The sequence below is a fragment of the Pteropus medius genome, unplaced genomic scaffold (assembly GCF_902729225.1).
Source record: "Pteropus medius unplaced genomic scaffold, Ma_sr-lr_union100, whole genome shotgun sequence".
In the NCBI taxonomy this organism is placed as follows: domain Eukaryota; kingdom Metazoa; phylum Chordata; class Mammalia; order Chiroptera; family Pteropodidae; genus Pteropus; species Pteropus medius.
Genome location: NW_024342473.1, coordinates 4,889,383 through 4,914,060, shown reverse-complemented (window position 1 = coordinate 4,914,060; position 24,678 = coordinate 4,889,383). Strand labels below are relative to the sequence as shown.

The following is a 24,678-nucleotide window of genomic DNA, read 5'->3' as shown; positions in this document are numbered from 1 at the left end:
CCTATTTCAAGACTAAATTCCTGCCATTATCTCCACTATCTTCTGGAACTTGTTTTAAGTAGATATTAAAAATTTGGCAATCTATTTTATAGTCTACTGTAACTGCTCTATTATATTTATTATGTCTTCATCTCATGCTATATTCTAGATTTTAATTCCTCAGTGCTAACTTCAAATTCATTAGTTCTTTCTGTAAGTGTCTAGTCAAATGCATAACCTATTGCATTTTTTATATTTCAATGACTATATTTTTATTTCTAGGTTTCATAAGTACTTTCTTTTCCTATTTATATACTTTTAATCTATTATCTGAACTTGAATAAACATGTATTATAAAGTTACATAACATTTTTTCAAAAGAGAATTTATATTCTAAATGTGTTTTAGCTGCCTTTTTCCCAATAAAAAATTATATTAAAAATTATATTTCCTTTTATTTGGAAACTGGGTTTCTAGGTTGAAGTTTACTTGAATGAAAAGTTTTTGTTTAATTATTTTCTCCTTGTGATGATTTTTCTCTTTCCAGTGGTATTATGGTTGGTGCCAAATAAATCTGATCCGAAGTGATAATGACGTTTTGGAACTTTTAACACAAGAAGCTATTGGGAAAATCAGTCTTGGAAAGATTCAGCCTCTAAGCCAATGGACAATTTGGTTCAATTCCTAACTTCTTTAGGCTTACAGTTTATGGAAAGCTACAATTACACACAGAAATTGATAAGATTTGTTTTTTTAAACCTAATTTCACTTGCAGCAGAATACAACACATGCCTTGAATAGGGTTTTGATCCCATTTAAGAGCGTCACATTAAGATATTTACATTGCTTGGGAAATGAACTCCTCATTGTCAATGCATCGATATGACTCTTTTAATTATGTATTTTAACGTTTTACTCGTTGTCGTATGTTTGGAATAAAGGTATCAAATAATGAAAATAGAGTCATTATGAAAAAAAAGTATCAAATATTTTATAATACTTCTTTTAGAACAATCTAAAAAACCATACGAATGTATGAGCATGGCTTTAAGACTTTAAAATAAAAGTATGTACAAGTTATGGACAAGAAAATATCTTATTGTAGATCACTTATCAGCTTATTATGGTATTAAAACTATCATATTTAAATTCTAACATTTAGAAAGTATAGTAGTGGCTTGAACTAAACTAATTATTTCATAAAATTAGAAATATTCTGAAAAATATAATAAAGGAGATTTCTATGAGTCATAATAAATACACAATCTTCAGATTATAAATTATACTTATTTTGTTAATAATTTGGTTTCTACTTTTAAATACTGTAAACAAACAATTCTCAAATTTATTGTGATATAGCATACCAATAAAACATAAAAGCAGAAAATAAAAATTGAGAATGAAAAATAAATTTATATAACAATTTTAAAGGATGTTCATTATCGAATTTTCACTGATACTTGCATATTATGTAACACAATTCTTATGTAGAACAGAAACAAGCTTGTGAGTCAGAACTTAGTTCTGCTGTTCAGTAGGTTTATTTTCATTTTGTTAATGCTTTTCTTTGCTGTGCAAAAACTCTTTAGTTTGTTGAAGTTCCATTTGTTTATTTTTTCTTCTGTTTCCTCGCCCAAAGAGAGATACCCCCCCAAAAAATATTGCTAAGAGCAATGTCAAAGAGTTTCCTGCCTATGTTTTCTTTGGGGAGTTTTATGGTTTCAGGTCTTATCCTTAAGTCTTTAATACATTTGGAGTTTATTCTTATATATGGTGTAAGAAAGTGATCGAGTTTTATTCTTTTGAATGTGTCTGTCCAGTTTTTTCAACACCATTTATTGAAGAGATTGTTTTTACCCTATTGTATATTCTTGCCTCCTTTGTCATATTAATATGACCATATAGGTATGGGTTCATTTCTCAGTTCTCTGTTCTGTTCCACTGATCTATATATCTATTTTTATGCCAGTATCACACTGTTTAAATTACGATAGCCTTTTAGTATAGTCAAATATTTGCCAATGATACATTTGGTAAAGGGTTAATATCTAAAATATATAAGGAACTCATGCAACTTAACAACAACAAAAAAATCTGATTTTAAAAAATGGGTACAGGATCTGAATATACATTTCTCCAAAGAAGACTTACAAGTGGCCAGCAGATATATGAAAAGATACTCAACATTACTAATCATAAGGGAAATTCAAATTAAAACTACAACGAACTATCACCTCACATCTGTCAGAATGGCTATCATGAAGAAATCAACAAACAACAAGTGTTGGTGAGGATGTAGAGAAAAAGAATCCCTCATGTATGGTTGGTGGGATTGTAAATTGGCACAGCCACTATGGAAAACAGTATGGAGCTTCCTCAAAAAATTAAAAATAGAATTACCATATGATCTAGCAATGCCTCTTCTGGGTATTTATCCAAAGAAATCTAAAACACTAATTCGAAAAGACATAAATGCACCCCTTTGTTCATTGCTGCATTATTTATACACACATAACTAAGATATTAATGCAAACAGTGTCCATCAATAAGCAAATGAATAAAGAAGAGGTGGTACATATATACAATGGAATATTACTTAGCATAAAAAAGAATGAAATTTCTCCATTTGCGACAACATGGATATACCGAGAGGGTATTATGCTAAGTGAGATAAGTTAGGCAGAGAAAAATATTATGTGATTTCGCTTATAAGTGAAATCTAAAAAAACTAAATAAACAAACAAAACAGACACTCATAACAAACTGATTGTTGCCAGATGGGAAAGTAATTGCATAGTTGGGCGAAAAAGGTGAAGGGATTAAGAAATACAAATTGGCAATTATAAAACAGTCATGAGGATGTCAAGTATAGCATAGAGAATATAGTTAAAAATATTGTAATTGTGTATGGTGTTAGATGGCCACTAGATTTATTGAGGTAATCATTCTGTAAGTTATATAAATATCTATGTTGAAACTAATATAATATTGTATGTCAACTGTAATTGAAAAAAAATAAAAAAATAAAAAGATAAATTTGGTTCTGGAATCTAATAGGCCTGGATGTGAATCCAGGCTTGGGCATTCACTAGCAGTGTGGCTTTGGCTCAGAATTACAACCATTTTTAACCTCAGATTTCTTATTTGTAATATGGGGATAATAGCTATATCTACCTCATAAGAGTTTTGTGAAGATTAAATGAAGTCAAATATGTGAAGCATATAACGTTGTCCAGCACAAGGTTAGTGCCAACAATTGTTATTTTGAGAAATCAAACAAATAAATAAATAATTTTTTTCATTAACATAATATAAACCTTTACTAGTGATATATATATAATATACATATTATATATATATATATATATATATAATAATTATATATATAATCACTGGCACTGGGCCATGAGTTCCTCAAGAAAAGATCGTTTTTGAATCTTCAAGATCTAGCACAGTATCTACAATAGATTGAAGGGGTTCAGAACAGGCCTTTCCAAAATGTGCCTGTTTGGAATGCAGATTATTTTGAGCTTAAAGCAATTGTGATCCTACAAGTTCAAAAGAAACTTTTACCTCTGTGTTAAAGAATTTAAATTGGGGGCCTTGCCCATAATAAGTGTTATCACCAGAAACAATTTTTATGATCTATCTATAGGACAGGGCAAACTTTGAATTATTGAATATCTGCTCTTCTTATCATCCTGTGAATGACTTTTCTCCCCACTGAAGCCCCAAGATGCCTTACCTCATCCTTACCTCAGAATGTCACATATACCTCATTTTACCTTTCTGTCCCTGAGCCTCTCATGCGGGGTCTCTGAATGTCATATATGTAGGTTTTCCCTATATATGTATGTAATTAAATTTGATTATTTTCTCTTGTTAATCTATCTCATGTAGATTTAATTATTCAACCAGCTTAAAAAAATCTTGAGGGGTAGAGGGAAATTTCTTCCTCCCCCACAAAACAAACAAACAAACAAACAAACAAATGGAAAGCACAGACATATTCCTTTAGAGGCTCACATATATAAAACAAAAATTTATTTACTGAAACACTGGACATTTCTTATGCAGTCAAAATCACCATAGTACATTTTTTAGCATGTAATGATAAAAAAGCATTTTAAAGATACTAAACTATCAAAGAACAGGGCTTTCCTGAAATGTGATGTTAAGGTTAATATACCTCTAAACTTCTAACACCTCAAAGCAATTGCTATAAACCTCAGGGCACTTCTGAGCTTTTTGAAGTTCTTAAAGATTTGGTACCAGTGATCACAATTTCATCCAAAGGTAAGGAGAATCTTTTATTCTCACCATTTTTTTTTTAAGCAGGTGAAAATTTGTGTGAAGTCATCCAGTCATCCTTTCTTTCCTCACCTTTCCCTCCTATCAACTCGATTTTTTACTATACTATCTTGACTTATCTGAGCTCAAGTTCCAAATTCTGTTTCTGCTTATTTATTATACTTTTTACTGAGAAATATTTGCTCAAATTGAGTCTCTAAAATGCATGACATAGGCAATTTTCATGGTAAGAAAATCACTAGCAAATACAGCTTTCCCTCACTTCTCAGGCATAGCAGTTGCTGATGTTAATGGAGCTAGTCATTTGCTTATCACGGGTAAAATAGATTTCATATTGATTGGTTTGACTCAGGACTATGGTATTCCAATTAAGATTGCTAAAAAGAACTATAGAATTGTAAAAAAATAATAATAATAATATGAACTGAGCCACTTCAAAATGGAGTTGGAGCTGTTATCCCAGAGGAACTGCCTTACACGCTGTTTTACTCCTCAAACCCGGGAATGCTGGCAAAACAACCTTCAACCTGGGTCTAAAACATCAATTATATTAACAATGTTTGCAAAGCTGACAAGGAAGCAGATATATGACTACCTGACTGAAAATTAAAAACGTTCATTAGAATTAGCATCACTATGTTAGTTTATCTGCACCTATAGAAATTCCTCCCTTTTATTCAAGTAATGATTCCCCTTCCCTTTTTCATAAATATCCCTCACCTTCACCTCATACAAGAATTTAGAGATCAAATTACTTTTAAACCCTTTTTTAAAAAATAAAATAGCCTCATTTGTGTTTCTGCCTGAATCGGTTCTGCCTTAACCTGTGCTCTTGAATAACTATTCTTTTGGATCTTTTTGCCTTTCACTTTGGCCTTTTATTTTGACGTTAACATCTAAACTTCAAGTTAAAACAAGCAGTGATGCAATGACATACAGATAGATATTTATACTCTGATATAAGTCGCTAGCAATTCCACACTATAGATGATGTTCAGGTTCATTTCCAAAAAGACAAGATAGTGGAATGAAAGTGGACTTTAGATTATAAAAATCACACTTTACTGCCACATTTTTTTTTTTTAACTTTAGAATCATTCATATATCGGCCATTAGCCTATACTTCAAATCTCACTTCTTTTTTTAAAAGAAATTGTGTTTTATCAAGCGCTTTCCTTCAAAAGCAACTAATATCCATAATAGCAGGTCTTTAGCACAAAACTCTCTTAGAGCTAATTCTGAAGTTCTCCCTCTACAGCTCCTGTTGTGTTTTCTACTGTTGAATGATATGACAAGGTCATATGTACACAAAGCATGTCACTGAATTCAGGGAGCTGGTGAAGGCAATAAACCACTCTTTTCACTCCTATATTTTAACAAATATCAAGTTTAAACAGAATATTGTGTTCCCTGATTTACATTTTTATAGTTCTAATGATAAAATAATACATTTTAAGTGACCCAAAGAAGCCAAAAAACAAACAAACAAATAAAATCCCAGAAACCTAGAAGGAATGACACTCTTTAATTAAAGCTACAATATTGTAATTTTGCTATCTAATGGCCCAGCTACCAGCTTCTGTCTAACCCTTTGAACTTTCCAACTTCCTCATGAATTCTTTGAGAGACAGGATCTTTCAGTCACGTCTAATTTAACTATGAATATGTAGATAGCTGAAGACCACATACTCAGGTAGTGGAGAACTGAGGCAATTATCAGAGTAATTCAAGTAGACAAATTTCCTACTGAAGAAGAGATAATGTTTACTTGAACTATTCAGATTGGCTGTCTATAATAATTAAATTCATTAACTTGCTCCTTCTCTTCACTTTGCCTCTGAACACACAGCCTTTTTGCTATTGAAAATACACAAGTCATCTCAAATATCTATTTGTGAGTTTACAAAACACTCTATTGATTACTTGCAAAATAAGTTCACAAGTTTAATAAACTATAATTCCCAGAGAATTAGAGGGGGCATCCCTGGAGGGGTTATAAAGATGGAAAAAGAAGGATAAATCATAACAAGTTCTTTCTGATTCTCTAAGATCTAACCCCCATCCAAGTGACCTTGCTGTAGGTGAAACTTGCACAACCACCCCCACCACACATATGCACACCATTATGTCATTGGTCAGCTATCCGAGATTCATATTAAATTTTAATAAATTTAATAATTTAATAATAATTGTGTTAATAAGAGTCTGTAGTTCTTCATCTTTAAAGGCAACAAGCAGGCTTTTTTTAGCGTAAAAGAATTTAGAGATCAAAGTACTTTTAAACCCTTTTTTAAAAAATAAAATAACCTCGTTTATTTCCACAAGTCTCTAGTCATGTAGCTTTAATTCTTGGCATTGCTTTTCTTCTGCTATCTATCACCATACCCAGTCCTTCAAATCTTCACTGTTATTAAAGCCACCTTCAGGGAGTCATCACACTGGAGTCTCTTCAGATTTCTCCTCACCAATCATACCACTAACATCATGTTTGCTTGCTTGGATAACCAAGACTGAACCCAGGATATAGGGATTGATGCAACTTGATTAGGAGGAAGTCAAAACAGCCCCTACCTAGAAATAAGTATGAAAAACTCTGGGGAGAAACTAGTTAAAAAGAAAAGGAATCTTGATGAGATTCTCAAATTTGAGAAGACTTTCTATCAAGAACACATTACTTTCGCTAGAAATAGCAGAAGTGGAAGCACATCAAAGAAGCAAGGAAATTAGAGGTCATAAGTACCCAAAGCCAGCTGAAACATCTATGAAACAAACTACCCTGTAAATGTTCTGGATGTATCTGCAAGATAAAACTTATTGAACCCAATATTGCTCAAGCTCAGGGATCTCCATTTGCTCTGAACAGGTTGGATATAATTGGAGTAGCTCAGATGCATTCAATCATTAGCTATTTCTAGAGAAAGAGAGGGGATGAGCTTATTTTCTTGGAGCTGGTGCCAACTCAAGAACTGACGTACAGATAAAGCAAATAGTTGCTGAATATTGTAAAACATATAGCTTATAGTCAACTTGTATCTATGGAAATGCTCCCGAGTGACCACAAATGTAATTTGGAGAGAGATTTGGAAATCTGTATTGCAACACCGGAAAGATAGATTGACTTTTAGTGCATGAGAAAATCAATCTGAGAAAAACAAACTACTTTTTCCTGGATGAAGCATACAGAATGCCTGAAATGAGATTTACTCCATACAAGATTATATATCAGTTAAGATCTGGTAGGCAAGCCCTAATGTAGAGTGCAACTTGGCCAAAAGAAGTAAAACAGCTTGCTGAAGACTTCCTAAAATATTATATTCATATAAACAGTAGTATACTAAAACTAACAACAACAACAACAAACAACAACAACAACAACAACAACAAAACAATATTCTTCATATTGTGGATATATATGACATATGCAAGGAAGAAAAACCTAATGGAAACTAATAGAATGGGTCTTGAGTGACAGGAAAAGAAAACCATTGTTTTTGAGAAACCAGAAGAAGATATGATGAGCTTATCAGAGAAATGAGAAGAGAGTAGACTTTCATGAGTATCCATGGAGACAAGAGTAAACAGGAAAATCACTGGGTTCTAAATTAATTCAAACACAGAAAATTTGTTATAATGATTGTTACTAATATGGTTTTCAGAGGGCTACATGTAGAAGATGTAAAATATGTCCTCATCTAATTGGAAGATATGCTCACAATACTACAATACTTTCTTCCTACCTAATAACATAAAACAAGTTTAAGTTACTTTATCTCTGCTTCATGAAGCCAATCAGGCAATTAATCTCAAGTTGTTTCAGCAGTCAAAGACAGGCATTCAGGTCATTCCAGGGGTAGAGGAGGCATGAAGGATGACCATAGAGCCCAATATTTACACAAAAGGGGTGGATTTAAAACCTTTACATACAGGGAAAATTATAACAAAGGTTACTTAAATCTGCTTAAGAGACATTTGGGGGCAAAAACTCAAAATGGTGTTTACAGTACTGCAAATTACATCTGTGCTTTGAAAGTCATTTTGTGTCTGTTGTTATATAGACTGATTTTAGGATTGGTAATTCAACAGACACCAGAATGGTTATGATAGCACTTCAGCAATAAGGAATTAATGTTCCAAATATGCACATAGTATGAACCAACAGCCATATGCATATGCTGCGAACTGTGGCTGCACCTGTGAATGATATCTAGTGCCAATTGCATATTCTCAGTAAGGCTTTGGAAGTATATGTAGATGTCTGTTTTTCATAATTGCCCTTTATATCGATGTTATCACACAAAATAGTTATTTAAGAAAAGCAGACATGACTGCAGTGAGCAGTATTATAGTTCAATTTTTGCTATTTAAATTGGATATACTTCTATATTCCTGAAACAATTTTTAGTGTTTTTTTGGGGGGAGGTACTATAAAATACAGGTAGTTTTTTATAAAAGTAGTCACACAGTGTTTTAAAATACAATAATTCAATGCAATGCCTGGCCTTCAAAGAAAAAAAAAACGAAGACTAAGTAGAAATTGTATTTTATTATATATATATGATGCCATGTAAAGTTTGCTTAAATGAAGTGTATTTTTAAATGTAAAAGATAAAATTACTGTTAAAATGTAAAATGGAACTCTATCCAAATAAGAGATTACTCAAATAGCACTTAAAAATAAGCAAATTTGGTAAAAAAGCTGGTATTAAGCATTGGATCCAATTCAATTAATAAACAAACAGTTGGAAGTTACTATAATAAAACAAAATATATTCTTAGAAATATAAATTACAAAAAAAAAATATTAGCTATCAAGGTTTGGGGTTCAGTGAAAGGAGTACTAAGTATGTTATTTTGGCATCTTACAAGCAGGGATTTAATGGATGCCATCTTAAATTGAAACAAGTAGTAAAAAAGAGCGTAATGAATCCAAAAGTTTTCAAATTTTATTGCAGGCTCTTACAGAAACTGATAAATCTTATAAAGAATCAAAATTAAATATAATGCTTTTCTTAATATAACATGCAAATAATTACTTTATAAAATATTATCTATCATCTACCTCTGCTCATCTCTACTTTACAACTGTATATTTACATCAAGATTATTAAAATAATGTTCATAAAATATTAACAATGTTTTTTGGAAATGTGGGATTTGGGTTAACTTTCAAAAATTTTAACCTTTATACTCTTCTCTATTGATTGAAATTATTATAGTAAGAATCTATCAGAAGGTACTGGCAACACTGGTTTCCTTGAGAAGAAAAATTTGTTGACTAGGAAACATAAATATGAGGAAACTGTTCACAATCTTCCCTTTGGTAACTTTAGCATTTTGAATCCTTGTGAATACCTTAGTAATTGAGAAAAACAAAGTAAGTTAAAATTATTTTAGTGATTTTATAAAGTTCACACACACACACACACACACACACAGAAATTTAGAAATCTAAAGTCATTAATATTTATAACTAGTTGAAATCTTAAATCCAACTCTACTCCCAAAACTCTACAATTGTATTGATATGTGGATATATCAACATAAAGCCCTTGTCAGAACTTATTATAAAATACATTCTCATGACTGATAAAAGTGCAGAAACATTGTTTTTTCCATGAATAATATTACATAGTTATCTATCTCCATTTAGTCTGATGATGCTCTGATCTCTGAGACAAAGCAATGTCCAGTTCTAAATAAGATAGTTTTACGATGTGAAAATACTGTAAATTGTTTAAAGAGCTGTAAAAGACATTCTTAGAAGAGAGACTATAAATAAGTCTGCCTGCTAAAGGAATATTTTATCACAGATTAAGAGTTTAGCATTATTAGACATTACCTTATAAATGATAAAAAGCAATTTTATAAGATATTATCAAAGTAAACGTTTGCATTTTAACAATATTGTAACAAAGAATTGAAATAATTTAAGCTTGTTAAATAATCATTGATATTTTCAATAATTCATTTCTAAAAAAATGAGAAAAAACACTCTTAAATATTAAAATCACCTCTATTATGGCTGAGTGCTTAAAGTAGTTCAAATTTTGCAGATAATTTTCTCTTTAAAAATAAAAAATAATATTAATTTAGTGTTCACACTTTGATTTCTTCCAATGAGAAATTTTCTAAGTAATTATAAAGGAGTTTAGCTATTTACTTCTAGCAAGCTGCCAAACTTTTAGAGTCTTCTATAAAATGGTTTGCAAAATTGAGACATAAATCTCATGTAAGATTTCTAGTGATCAATTCATTTAGAAAAACAAGAAACCAACCCAAACAACTAAAGAGTCACTCATAAGGAAATCTAAATATGTAAGCCTTATTATTTTTATTATTTCTACATATAACAATGCATGTTAACATTACTTTAACAACAAATTCCAACATATCTGAAATTATCGTTAAGAGGGAAGATAGTAGATGCTAGCAACTTAAAGTAAAAAGCACTAGGTTAAATTCATACAAGTAAATTTCATTGCTGAACAAGCATAAATGTTTTCTTCAAATAATAAGCTTATTTGTGTACACAAACTTTAGATATATCCAACAAAATAGTTCAAATTATATTTTAATTAATAAAAACAGTTAACATTTTGAGGAAACATAGAAGATATGAAGCAATGAAAAAATACTCAATTTAACTTTTTCAGTAAAAGCTTTCAAATTTATGTCATAAATCACAGGTGAGCATTATAAATTGATTTTTCTTTAAAACAAAACTAAAATAATATTTTCCTGGGGAACACACTTAAAGCAACTTTCTATTGTTTAGAGTTGAAATTTTGTTTTTGTTCTTTGTTCTGTTGTTTGTTTTTTGTTTGTTTGTTTGTTTTTACAACTAGAGGCCACTCATTGCTTACAAGATCAAAATAAGCTAGTTTACTTATATACTAGGAATATGTGAAACTGCTCTTGAATTGCTTTTTCTCCGGTGACCTAAAAATTAATCTTTCAAGTATATTTTTTAGAAAAATTGGACAAATAACATTTTCATTCATAACATTTTTCGTGTAGGTTGCACTTTAAAATAACAATGTTTATAAAGAAACAGTTTTCCAAAATGTTGAACAATTTTGTATGGATATTTTAAAGTGCCATGGGTCAAGAACAATAAGTGTTTCTCCATTATTCCATTTAAATAAAACTTATATGTCTTGCAGAACTTTTAAAATTCCTGTTAGTGGAAAACAGGAATATTAAATGAATTATATGAATACAAAATCTAATCAAACATGGTACTAACTTTGATTCAAATCTAAAAACAAAATTTTAAAAGTAATTTTAATGAAATGTATTTAATTATTTTTAAACTTTATTTCATCTTTGTAAGTCAGCTGATTAGTTTCTATTTTAAAGTGGTTACTGCTGATTTTCCCTAGTTTTGGTTATAATCATAGACTCTGTAGCCAGACTGCTTGGGTTCTAATATTAGCTTTGCCAATCTCTGGCTCTGCTAATTTGGACAAGTTACTTTTCAGCTATGTGTCTCCCTTTCTTCATCTGTAAAATGGGGTTAATAACAGAAATTACTTCATGAAGTTGCGAAAAAACAGCATGATGTAAAATGAACAGTGCCTGATACAGACTAAGCTTTATGTAAGTATTCAATACTATTATTTCATTTTTGTATTAATGACTGTACAATTATTATCAAGCACCCTGAGAAGGGTGTTTGATACAACAGACTAAGCTTAATTATTCAAACTAAAGGTGTCCTTCATTGCATCACTTGAAAAATTTTGCAATCACCTCATACTGCCACTATTCCAAGAAATTTTGGAATTTCTCCTTTGGACTCGCCTTTAGAGTCATTCCAAAGCAAATAAAATCAATTGCATTTCACCCAGTACTGCAAACAGTATTTCCCAATTTGGCCATTCAATGTAGTTACAGTTAACAATAGTAACAAAACTTAAATGTACTGAATAATTTATATGCTAAGTATAGCACTGACGATTTTATTTTCATTTGATTCATTTTAACCATTTTAAAAAATGTTTTCATTCTCAGTCAATAAAGATTCACATCGTTGAGGACAATGTAAATAAAAAACTGGTGAAAGCTTTGGAGGTAATTCCAACATAAGAGGACACAAACAGTTTTGCATTATGATATGCCTTATGTCATTAGTGACCACTGGGGCTAAAAAACACATTGTAATATATGACAATAAGATATGTTTTGGTCCTAATGATTCTCAAAGAATTATAATAAAATAATCTGTTTTCTAAAACTTGCGATTAGTCCCACAAAGTAGATTTTTTAAGCCTTGCTTCCCATTTGTTAAATGGGGATGATACACAACAAAAATAATGAATCTAAAACACATAATACAATGCCTGGCACATAGTAAATGCTAAATAAATTATAGCTGTTATTAATAAATGTTGGTTATTAACAGTCACAAAATGTGCATCTGATAAAGAATATCATAGCACAAAGATGCAAGACCTTTTTTTTTTTTTTTTACTGCATTCAAATCTTTCTTGGTCTTTAGCTTTTATTATACTAAATGGAAAACTGAAACAATCTGGTGTTTTTGTCAAAAGAAAAAAAATTTGCACAAACACTACTGACATTGCTACCGAGGCATAACCTGATGAGGAGAAATTAGTTGTTATAAAGCAGACAGCTATGGCGAGAAAGAAACAGAAACCTTATTAAGATTTGTATACAGAAACAAACATTATAAAGCTACAAAAATGGCTTGACGTATCATTTTCTTTCCTCTCATTAATGTTTCCTTATATTGTTTGATTGCTGTTATTTATTCTGTGGTCACTTAAACAAGACCAAAACTCATTTATATGTAGTACAGCTGCAGTTTTTAGACAGTCTCATTTTTGTGTTTGAAAAATGAAAATGTCTGAAAATATAGTAAATGCAGTTTGTAATAGTAAAGTAAAATTAGAATACTATTCTTAAGGTTATCATAATAGAGCAAACAATAGCTCATAAAAAAGATCTGTAGTCATGCACAAAAACTTATCAAATGCCACAATGGTTCTCTCTGATAGCTACATAGGCCAAACTTAAGGAATATTATGATATTTTAGTAACTCTAGCAGCAACAGAAGTTCATTGTGAAGAATAAAGGCGCTAAAAAGACTAAGGTAATCAGTTTTCTCCATCTCTCTGGGTAATTATTAGAATAATAAGCTCTGACCAGAGGTCGTATATTGCCTAATGAAATAGTTCATCTGAAGAGAGGGTACAGTAATTCTTCCCAGTTGAAGGAGACTGTGGTATTAAACAAATCTAATTACCATAACCCAACAGTGCTGTATGATGAGGATGCACTTTTCTCTTTGCAGGCTGGACAGTACAGTATGCAGTGAATGCCCAACAATTAATCAAAAGACAAATGAGCTATATTAATACAAATCATCTTCAAATAGAATCCGTGGTAGATTTCAAGAATATCAAAACCAATAAAGCCAACACTTCAAACAGATATTCTGAATGTCCCTTTACAATAGACTCCCAGATAGAAAGAGAAACATATCTTCAAGTCTAATTTCATCCTTTTGTAACTGAAAAAACAGATGTCTGAGGTTATGAGAGTGAGCACTTAAAGACACCAAAAAGTCTTAAGGACAAGGGAAAACCAAGCTGTACATTTCCTAACTTCCAGTTTAGTGTTCTCTGGCTGCTAAGTCTGATACTATTTACACGAAAGTTACAACAGTGACCTATTCTCTCTGTGCTAACATCAATTAAAGAGTACTCCAAAAAAACAAAGAGAATACTACCTCAGCAACAGAACACAAACCCGCCATGAAACTTCAGCCATCCTTTCCATTCCCTAACCTACAAACAGGCAGATAGTAAACAGTTTTTTAGTTTACAGACAAGGAGATGTATTGAACTGTTAAAATACATGATAATTTCAATCTTTGTTTATATTTTCATTCTCTGAAATATTGGATTATTTTGAAGCATTTGACTCAAAGAAATTAGTCAATGTAACCCCTTCAGATATTTTTCCCTCTTCCTTGCAATAGCACAGACTTAAGTTACAAAAAATTTTACATGAATGGGAACATTTGATCAACTGAAACTGAGGCTAGGTTTCATATCATACTAGTTAAAAATGTACCCTGTGTTACATACGTATAAAATCTAAAGATGGCTATAGTTGGAATAAATAGATTGATTAACTCATGTTTTATGATTTGAATTAAATGCTAATATATTTATAATCTTATCAAACTATTATTTGAACTTTAATTTCCCAAGCCTACTTAAAAACAGGATTTGGTTTTTATCCACCTACTCATTTGTATTAAAATCTATACTACCAACTTCTATTTGGGTTTCTATACTAAAACTTCCAACTATAAACTGAAACCAAAATTTAAGAGTTTTATGTTCACCTGAAGTAATATTTCTATGACTGTAAAATTATGCTCCAGGGACTAATTCTGCTATCTTCAAAGCTAAGATAAAGAGTATAAGAAAATTTGAATTTGTCTAGCAGTCTCACAGTGCATAAGAGGGATGCTTTTCATTTACATTTCAAATCGGATGTTTTCTTTTTAGATTGGTGCCTGGATATGCGCAAGTTTTGAGAATAGGCACTTAAAAAAGCATCTATCATCTCCTGGATACAATACTTTATCTGGAAAATGTTGCCTCTATATTACAAGTGCTAAAATAGAGACAAAGAATTCACATGGTCTAACATGAGCAAGTACCATACCAAGTATTTGTGGAGAAGCTTGTTCTGGAATGAGTATCTTGTGGATGAATTTAGGAACCTGAGTTCTCTTAGTTTTATCTCCTCTCTCCAAACGTAAGTTCTTATTGTAAATTCAGGTAGGTTAGACCAGATGGTCTCCAAGATCCACTTCAGCTTTTTCTGAAACACATAAGTGCCACAGAAGGCAGTCTTGCATTATGGAAAAAAATTTGGTTTCAGGAGCTCTTGTCGCTATCCTTGGAACTTTCATTAGTCAGTTTTGCTACTTTGCCTAAGAGTTTCTTAACTTGTCCAAATTTCATTTTTCTTATCTGCAAAATAGGGATACTATCATCTTTCTATTTCAAGTGCTCATTCTGGGGAACAAAAATTTGATAATAAAATGATATATTAAAACATTTTTAAAATGTTAAGATGCTACGATAATGAACTGTAAAGGTATTAATAATTATTATGCTAAGATTGAATGGTATTAGAATTTATTCTAGCATTTAAATTCTATGAGAACATGAAAATGTAATGAGAACACAGAAACAAGACAAAGATTTCTTTTTGCAATCTGCCTTTCTACATATTTGGGATTTAACCACCCAGTTTATAATTCGAAGTTGAAAGATTGCAAAGATTTTTGTTTCTACAAATTCTTGTTTTATGTTGGGAAATTATTATATTTAATATCAATACAAATAGGTTTGAAGTTATAATGTAAATAATATATTTAAATATCCATTTTCAAATTAACTTGAATGTTTAGATGTTGACAAATAATTGGTTTAAAATATGGCCTTATAGCTCTATACTTTATGTCACCTTGCATATAATCATGATTATACCAATTTCATTTTCTTATTTTAACTTTCAAATTCCTCTGAGTTTACATCATGAACTTTGATGGATGAGCTAGACTGTTGTGTCTGTCTGAGCAGGTGTGAGATAAATTGCTGGGCAGGCTATGATCTTTGGGCAAATTACTCTCCTTGACTACAATATATATCGATGAGATGTGTCAGTGTTCATATACACACTTGTCAGTTGCATTACCCAGGTGATGAAAATACAAGTTAAGGGACCATCAAAATGAAGAGGGAAAAATTCACTGTGTCATAGGAAATTAGTCAAAGAACCATCACTTAAGCTGGAAATATAACGAGGTAAAACCTTTGGTAAATTTTGGTGGGGAAAAAAATTCAGACCACTTAGTCAAGTATAAGTTACTATATCTTTTCATCTTCGTCCCAAATTAGTTTTAATTAATACAAATGAAAGTAAACAGGACAATAATTTAGGATGTTTTAAGTGAAAAGGAACAGGTAAAAGGGCTTATAATTTCAATTCAATAAATTTTGACAACTCATTCAAATTAAGAACTGCTTTGGTATTGCTTGTGGTTTAATAAAAAAAGAAAATGGATTTATTAGCTCTATTAAAGAAGTATTTAGAATATATAAATATTTCATTCAGAATCCTTTCAGTAGATATACTACATGTGCTCAGGAATAAGGCATTGTTACAATTAGTGAAAATTAATATGAGATTTAAAACAAAGACAAAAATGTCTTCCCTAATGAAGTAATTGTATTTTTTATAAAATAATTTATAAAAATATGACTTTTTGTAAAATAGTCATTGAACATTTCTGCTCTTTAACAAAAGCATGAATCAACCTTGGCTTTAAGACATAGAGTATTAGGCAGGTTGTATACAAAATATGTCAATAATTTAAGAAAAAATACAATAAGCAAAATTCAAGAGGAAGCCAAATGAGTCCCAATAATTTTATGCTTTACCAAACTAACTCCTAACTGACGTTATTGTACTCCCTAAAGCCTAGAAAGGTCATCCTGTCTCTCCCCGCCACTAGACTAGGTTATTTCAGATTAGTAAATTGATGTAGATGCACAAAGACATAATTACTTATGAGAACAAATGTTTAGGAGAAGGAATTAGAGACAATCGGAAAATTCTATAACAGACTTAAGAGTGAAAAAATATTCAAATTCTCCAAGAACTGTTTTACCTATCTTCATTGTTATTGCTCAACAAAGTATATACTACCTTATCTCCCCTTTAATTTCTTCCAGATAGATCTTTTTCCTAAACACTGTGAACAATTTAATCTTAAAAGGGGGTTCACCATCTCAGGAAAATATATTATCCAAATATCACTTTAATTACCTATGTACATTCCTTAGGTCTGATACTTAAGTCAAAAATAAGATATTTTTAAAATACTTTTTTCTGAAAATTGGATATTCTTTAATATTACAAATACCATCACTTCAAATTAATAACTTTTTTTTATTTAAAAGCTTTATATATATATATACTTTATCTCAGTAAATATAAAGTAAAAGTTCTAAATTTGCTAATTTTAATGTGAAAAAAGAATTGGACTACGTATTAATTATGTCAAGATTTCTAATGTGTTAAATATTTCAAAAACTCTCAAAATAACTTTATAAAGAAGAATTTTACTTTAATGCTGTATTACTCTTTTTCATGACAAATAATAGAGCAATAAATTTCTTTTCCTAATTAGTACAAAAGTTTAGCAAAAAATACTTTTAAAATTATAAGAGTATCTGACATTAAATAAAAAGGACTTTGCTTGAGAAGAGTAATTTACCTCATAGCATGAAGAAAGCTTAATTCTAGCACTGCACAAAGATTGGCAGGAGATATATATCTCCTCACCATCTGTTAATTCATACTCTTATCAGATAGATAGATAGACATATAGATAAAATGAAAAATTCTATTATTCTGATCCTCCTGCAGTTTTCTTACATCACAAAGGTCATAATATTATTTGTCATTATCTGTCTTGGTGGAAATCAAGAATAATGTAACTATTTCTGTCATGCAAAACACCCCAAAATGGAATGTTTTAAAAGAGTCTGATATGATGAAATTTTTTTCAGTCACCAAAAGGTTAATATGTGTGTTATCTTGATTCAAGCAGACCCTATGCGCATAGCCCAAATGTCTTTGGCAATACCCAGGTGAAAGCTGTATTCAGTTTCCTTGGAAACATGCTAACACAACATTAAAAGACAAAGAACCCAAATGCTACCTACAGAAAACTAGCTCTTCTTAACTGAATACTCTAAATCTAATACTAATTTAATCAATTATATTGTACAAAGTTAAATGTTTGTTTTTTTAAACTACAAAATACTGAAATTATCAGTGAAAACAACTGATGTCCACCCTATTGGCTCAATAGTCATCCAACATACCAATAACTAGAAAAGCAAGTAATGGAAAGTCAGAGAAATTGGACTACATGTTGATTATTATCAAGAAGCAATGAACACTCTATTGAGTATACTCCTATAATATGCAAGAGACGGGATGGCCTAGTTGAAAATCTAAATGAAATTTTGAATTTTTCTTGAAATGATGATCTGATGTCCCATTAAGAAAAATCATGTTATAATTAATATTAATGTTTCCATTTTTTTATTTATAGTTAAATTTTGGAGGAATAAAAATATTAAAGGATCTATTTATAAATATACAATGTTAATTAATATTCATTATTTACTATGTGTGAGGCATATGATAGGTATTATTGTCATCAATTACATATGAAGATGCAAAGATTTTGAGTTTAAGTTTCTCATAGTAAATAGTAACTAAACAGAGGATCTAGTATTAAAAATTATGTCTACGTCCAGAGCCTTAACTTTCATACTCTTCAGCCTTAGCTTAGTAAATCTAGAATATAGCAAATAGAAATATGTGCATGTGTATTGTGTGTGTGGACCTAGTATTTTTGGTTAAGTAGAATAAGAAAAATGATAAACCCTATAAAAAATAATTATTGGTGTGATACTCTGGGAAACATTGCTTCAATAATTTTGAAGTTAAATAAAGACAAATGCATAACTTTATTTAAAAAATAATAATATGTTCAATTTAAATTGTTATAAACTTTCAAAATTAAAATTGTTTATATGTACCATACATTTGCGTCCATTTTTCTTATTTCTGCATCAATTATGAAGCCATAAAAAGCATTTCTGAGTTCAGAGAAATGATTGTCTCTTTTTCCTTGTTTTGCAAAGGAGAAGCAAAGCTATTATATTCAATTTATACAGTGTTGTATGTTTTACCTATCCTTATACTAAATTTTTTCATATTTCTCAATACCAGCTAACCACAATCTCTACTTGAACAATAGAAAGAAAACAAGGTAAAGGAGCACCATAGTTTTAATCTAACAAATTATAGATTACACTTAAGGACCAGTAAGTAAGCTTATCAGATCATTTTCCCTAAAATCAGATATTTTTCTGTAGAGTAATTTGCTACAGTTGAATAAGTCCTGTGAAAATCTGAAGAGACTGTTATGGTTCCTGCAATTTGGGTTGCATAATCCATAGCAACCCCTGCATTTGGATTACATAATCTATAGCAACTGTGGCTAGTGTTGAATGCATACATGAAAAATATGGTTATGGTGACATAATAAAAGGCTACTTTCATTCAATCTAGCAGTCCAACTGCAAAGAGTAATTTTGGAATCTAGAATGCTGAAATGTTTATAATCAGTAACTTTACTCCAAAGAATCACAAATTTTGTCTTTAAGAAATGAGTAAAAAAATATATATATCCTCCCTAAATACCTATATTAGACTAAGTTCTTTGGCAGAGATTGTAACTTAGCAACAGTGGTAAAGAAGAAAGTTCTAAAATGCTAATTAAAACCGATAAATGAGTAATCTTTTCTGACTTGTTTGCTAGTTTCTCTTCTTATCCAGACCTCAGTTAATAACCACTCAGAAAACTTTATTCTGTTTAGAGGAAATTTTGACATTCATTTTAATATCTTCCTTCTGAAAACTAGGTAAGTATTGTAATAAACAATTGTAGAATAAAAGTTTGATGATTTTCAAAAATAAAATGCCATTTTTACCTTTTCTCTGATATTTATCTTATATTTGGAGACCTACAATTGATTTTAGTATACAATTTAAGGTAATTAAATCTCAAATTAGATTTTTAAGATTACATTATTATTTTTTCACTTAAATAGTTATATGAATAGTGTGTTCATAAAGACATAATCTTTAACAATTATTCAGAATCCTGGAATTCTAGCCAGACTTAGAATGAAGAAGCAAAAGAGGGCCTGACTGTCCCCCAAATACTGGCATTTTGAAGTAGATGTCTTTGAACTTCCACTCATATACCTTTGAATAGTGGGACAATGCCTCTACTTGAGTCACAATTTTGGCAGGAAACAAAAGAAATGATAATCAAACTCTCAGATAGTTATTACCTCTAAAGAAAACTCCCTTAAGTAATATTTAGGCTGAGAAGGTGTAGCAGACTTAGTAGTTAACACTATGCTAGACTAAAAGAATTTGGGGAGTTGATTAGTATTGTGACATTAGCCAAATGACTTAAAAAAAAAAAACCATTTCAAAACTCTGATCTCAACAAAACAGAAACAAACTCATAGATACAGAGAATAAACTGATGGTTGCCAGGTGGGAGGGGTTTTCAGGGAAAAAGTGAAAATTCAAGATGTACAAATTGACAGTTATACAAGCAGTCACAGAGATATAAAGTACAACATAGGGAATATAGTCAATAATATTGTAATAACTATGTTTGATGTCAGATGAGTACTGGATTTATAGGAGTGATCACTTTGTAAGGTATATAAACGTTAAATCACTATGTTGTACACCTGCAACTAATAGAATATTATGCGTAAACTGTAATTAAAAAATAAAAATAAAACCCTCTTTATTTTTAAATATTTAAAATTAGGGGATTGGAATGAACAATTTCTAAAGCCCTTTTCAAGAGACATAACAATGCCAGTAGAAGCCATTTAAGATACACAAAAGACATTATTTGCATTCTTTTTCATATTAATTTTCTTTCCATGGGGAATCGACTGTAAATTCTAGCATCTATATCAAGCATCCACCAAACTTTGAAAATATAAAATAGAAAAATAATTGTAGTCTAAAGCAATATGGCAACCTTTGAAGTACTTTAAAGGTTTTTTTGTTTGTTTGTTTTTTTAATACAACTGAAGTACCTTTTGTTTTAGAATATTTAACTCTGAAGTATTGCTATGTATTATTGGGATAAGAGAAAAATCTCTTTTGCTAATAAATGTTTCTATGATTCTCAAAAGTGATTTTCCAGTGATTTTCAAAACACTTTTTCCAGTAATCACAAGGAACATAACCATGCAATCCAAGACTATAACAGCATGTGTATTTTTCATTATTTAGGAAGAAACACATGTAAAAATTTTAATAATATTGCATTGTTTGGTTAACTTGAGTTAACAAAGACATTTGGGTATTTATATATGTATTATTTATATATGTAATATCCAAATATAAATATTATAGATATACATAAATGATCCAATGAAATACTAAAAATAGCATCATAAATTAAAATGATGGCTTATCTTTCAATAAAATGGCTTTTTCTTATTTTTTCTTCTGTTTCCCAATAGCAAGAATGGCATGAGTTTGATTATATACTTCTTCATCAGTTTCGATGCTAATGTTTATGGTACTTGATGTAAAACTATAATTATCTATGTCTTCTTGAGCTAAATTACAACTTTAAAAGTTTGTGGCAAAAATATTTTTCACATATCTACTGGTGACAGATGATTTTTATCCCAGGAATAAAAATTATTCACAATTTTAAGTGTATAGTACCATGAAAATCATATATATATACATATATAGCATATATATCACATCTCTACAATCACACATGAAGTCATAGTCTTATTAGGTAGCTTGTCAGACATGAGCAACAGGGGGAACGAAGGAATAGGTGCCCAGCCTAGAGACCGCCCAAAGAATACCCTATTGGTAGTTAGAGAATCCCTCCTGCATCCCCAGAGACAAAGGACAGGAGGGTCATAATCTTATCTGGCCTACTCTTGCTATAAACCCTGTGCAGAAGGTACTACCTCAATTTGCCTACAATTTAAGCTTCATTATAACACTGTTTATGCCTGGAAGTTCGTGAATCTAATTATAACCAACTATATTCTGGGTAAGCACATGTACACTAGGCAAAGAGTTATATAGCAGCCAGGTGTCAATCAAAAGGACCTCATTTACCAATCGCCTAAGAACGCGTTTGGAACCACCCATCATGGCCCAAATATAAGGCAGACATTCCCACTTCTGGTTCCTCTTTTTGTGGCCCGTTTGTATTGGTTACAGGCTGGGACCATGTGCCTCCTTGGGGCATAATTTGTCTTTCTAAAATATACTTTTAATAAATCTTCTCTAAATCTCACTGACCTATGATTCTTCACTGCATCAACTGAGGAAGAACCAAAGAAAAATGCTAACCACTTCCGCATCACCTTTATCCCTCTCTAGCCTCCCTGCGGTTGGGGTGACGCTGAACTCAGATCAGCCCAACAGTATCAGTCTAGATTCTTTTTTTTTTTTTTTTTTTCATTTCAAAGATGGAAAAAAATGTTTGCAATGATATATTATTCCAATGGCACATTTTAACAGTTCATTTTATCTGTGAAGTCCAAAACTCTCATATGGGATGTGCATTTGTTTGGGAGTTTGGGGGGAGGCTGTTGCCAAAAAATCTTTAAAAATACTTCTTAATTTAAGCTCATATGCAAAATAAAGAACAATGTCCTCAACATTTCATCTATCCTGACATCTGCTTTTTCCTTCCCTGTCTCCTCCATATAAATAAAGGTCACGATGATGGTTCAAAAAGGGAATGTTCAGAAACTAAGCTTTACTGTTTATGATCATGGGAACTCTTTGAGGTTTGTATACTCTTTCAAAATGCTCTTAGGTATGAGAAGTTATATAACTGTTTCCATTTTATTATTAGGTTATTAGAATGAAAACAAAAAGACAAACTGGTTAGCATCACATTGAAATTTAAGGTACATTGTCTCATCTCATTGTTTTTGTTAAGTGTGCATGAACTTTGATAGAAATAAGGTTTTCATTAATGAGCAATCATGGTAGTCAAAATCTAAAAGTTTTACTTCTCAAGAGCAAGCTTATCTTTTGTTTCTGTTTGCTTTGTATAGGACATTTAAAAATCTCTTGAACAGAAAATGAATTGCATTCATTGTGCAGTCATATGACCTAAAACTTGCTGAAAGACTCATATTTAATATCTGATAAAAAATTAAGAATGTGATATACAAGTACCTGAACATATTACAGAGCTTTAGCAAAATAATAAGAAATAGATTGGAAATATTTCAAATATATGTATTATGGCAAGGTTAGTCTTTATTATTGAAGGAATAAAAACATGTTTACATCTTAAAAAACATCTAGTGAGCTGTGGCAAAGGACTTATATAAACTCAACGATATTTGAATCCTTACTTCTGTTATGTTGTTCCTATAAATTCCAAGCGACTGTTGCTGTCCTATCTTTAAATAATAGGAATCCTCTGAAGTCTCTTTTCTCCAGATTATCTTTGATAAGAATCTCTCTAAAATGAATTAAAATGAAATCAACTAGTCACTTTCAACAAAGGCTCATGTTAGTAGATTGTATCATTTAATCATTAAATGCTATATGTTCATTCGAATCCATAACATTGAATAAAATGACAAGTCATATGTCAAATATTTGACATGAGCTGCCATCTTATATTGCCCTTGAAAAGTTATTTAATGTGCTCATTATACTCAAAATAACAGTTCGTTATTGGTTTGTCAGTATACTTTTTCACTGATTCAATACTTTTCTTCAATTATGGAGACAAATTCTGTTAAGCTAAATACAATGCAATTTTGAATCAGTGAAATGTATGAATTACACAACATATCGATAAAATATTTTTTCAGGAATTAAAGAAGAAAACAAATTTAACACATAGGTTAGCTCTATAACCACCGTAGTAAAAACTTCTACCAATAATTTTTAATGTATTTGCAATAATCTTGCTAGTGTTATTCATATTTTAAAGATGGGAAGATAAACTCAGAGAAGTTAGGTAACTTAGATAAGGTCACACTCAGGTAGCATGAAGTGGAACCAGGATTTGAAGCCAGGATTTTATGATTCCAATAGCCCAGGCATTTTGATCTTTACCATGTTGCAATACCCACTCTCATGAATGTTCCCTTTAGTAGTGCATCTGTCATGTGATCTGGATGCAAGGGATCTCTGATAACAGAAAAAAAAATATTTCACATAAAATAATACTAAGAAATTTAAGTCTTCTAGATTAAAGTAATATTTAGATAGGAAAATTCTTCCTTGGAAACAAAAGGGATAAAGACAACATTGAGATGGAGTCCAGAAATCAAATCATTTCAGGGGAATAATAGGACTAAATCTTATTGAAAACTGGCAAGAATTTGACTTGATAACACTGAAATTATGCAGGGACACATATTTTCAAGAGAGAGCTTTAATTTTTAACAGCTTTATTAAGGTGTAATTTAGACACTATAAAATTCATTCATTGCAAATGCACAATTCAATGATTTAAGTAAATTTATAAAGTTGTGCATCCATCTCCACAATCCGGTTTTAGAATATTTCCTGCTCAAAAAAACTGGAGTCCCATTTGGAATCACACCTGCTCCCACCCCTAGCCCTAGGCATCCTCTGCTTTCTTTTTAAATTTGCCTTTTCTGAACATTTCATATAAGTACAATCATGCAATACATAACTTT

The 24,678-nt window shown here is 30.7% G+C and overlaps 1 protein-coding gene and 1 pseudogene across 6 annotated transcripts in view; one reads left to right on the top strand and one right to left on the bottom strand.

Moving 5' to 3' along the window:
• Positions 1 to 24,678, bottom strand: part of NAALADL2 (N-acetylated alpha-linked acidic dipeptidase like 2) — a 1,088,713-nt gene that overhangs the window by 91,704 nt on the left and 972,331 nt on the right. The window lies entirely within an intron of this gene.
• LOC120604619 (probable ATP-dependent RNA helicase DDX5) lies at positions 6,712 to 8,491 on the top strand (annotated as a pseudogene).